The 1624-nt window shown below is 50.1% G+C and overlaps 1 pseudogene; it reads left to right on the top strand.

Annotated features, from left to right (window-relative positions):
• Nucleotides 1-1287: 1287 nt before the first annotated feature.
• Nucleotides 1288-1406, top strand: LOC116284829 (5S ribosomal RNA; annotated as a pseudogene).
• The last annotated feature ends 218 nt before the right edge of the window (nt 1407-1624 follow it).

Here is a 1624-nt window from a genome sequence, read left to right as displayed (position 1 = left end):
ATGATCATTCCTGGACCCCATCACACAGGTACTGATTTGAAAAGTCAGAAAGGCCTAGGAATCTGCACCTTTAACAAGCACCCTGGGAGAGTCAGAATCCGTTTCCAGATCACAGATCATCACACTGTAGGAGATGACCGCTGAGGCCCCTGAGGCAGCAGCCGGCCTCTGGTTCTGGTTGGCCACGGGCTGTTGGTACAATGAGTGGCAGAGAGGCGGGCCCGGGAGGCAGGTGCTCGGCTTGCCTTTTGATTGGCCGGGTGAGGCCCTTGGGGGAACAATGATGACTGTGTTGTGGGATAGAACTCTGGAAGCAAAGAGGTTCTGTACCTGAAATGGGACAGTCTTTCCCCAAAATCGCCCAGAGTGGTACCCGGGGTGGGGAGGGGGCGTAGCATTTCTGCCCCTTTAAGCACCTTGTAATTTGCATTTAAAAATAGAAAGAAGCTCATGAATAATTTGTGAGTCATGAGCAAACCCCTTCAAAATACAGTCATGAATAAAATATCCTGCTTTGCCTCCTCTAATGGCACCGGCCTTTGATGTTTTATTGATGGCTCGCCTGCCCTGAGCGCTGCCAGGATCCGGGATTAATTTATGGGATCGGGCCCTCGACCTCCCAGGTTGGTGGGCTTGCCCTCGCTGGCTGCCTGGCTGGCTTACACATAAATACACCGCCCTGTTTCAGACAGACCGAAAGGGCTGCCTCAGAGCCCTGTGGAACAGGGAGTGTAATTACAGATCTGCAGAAACCTCTGCCCGGCCCCACTGAGAAGGTGGACCTAAATCACCAGAAGCCATTGTTTGCAGCAAGGTGAGTCTTTAGGGCAGGTGCAAGTATGTCTCCCTTTTTATTACTTCCTAAGAAGCAGGGAATGGAAAGCAGACATTAAGGGGCTGTAAATAATAATCTCCCAAAGCAAGCACCGACCAAGGTTCTGGGGGCCGTGCTCCATCGGTGTGGAGACTCTGCCTGCCCAGGGGCCCTGTGTGGGAAACAGGCGGAAGCCCCCCTGACGGAGCTGTAGAGTGGGGCTTGGTTTTGCATCCACCTAGGAAGTTGATAGGCCCAGGCACCCGCCAAGGACCCTAGTTTTCAGACAGAGCCCCCAGAGCTGCCTGGGGTACTTCCCTGTCTACACAGGCGTAGGAAAAATTTTGGTGGAGGTTGGAGGGTAACTTTACGGCTTTTAAAATTCAAAATACTCGTATACTGTTAGTGGGAATGCAAACTGATGCAGCCACTATGGAAAACGGTATGGTGGTTCCTTAAAAAAACTAAAAATAGTCTATGGCCACACCAACCCAAACTAGCCTGATCTCATCTGATCTTGTAAGCTAAGCAGGGGTGGGCCTGGTTAGTACTTGGATGGGAGACTCCCTGGGAATACCGGGTGCTGTAGGCTTTAAAAACATTTAAAAATAGAGTTACCATATGATCCAGCAATCCCACTGCTGGGCATACATTTGGAAAGGATGAAAACTCTTAATTCGAAAAGATACATGCACCCCCGTGTTCATAGCAGCACTATTTACAATAGCCAAGACATGGAAACCACCTAAATGTTCACTGATAAATGAATGGATAAAGGAGATGTGGGGTGTGTGTGTGTACACACACACA

This window comes from Vicugna pacos, chromosome 21, assembly GCF_048564905.1.
Source record: "Vicugna pacos chromosome 21, VicPac4, whole genome shotgun sequence".
Lineage (NCBI taxonomy): Eukaryota > Metazoa > Chordata > Mammalia > Artiodactyla > Camelidae > Vicugna > Vicugna pacos.
Note: the sequence above shows the minus strand (reverse complement) of the source record. Positions and strands in the feature narration are given on the sequence as shown.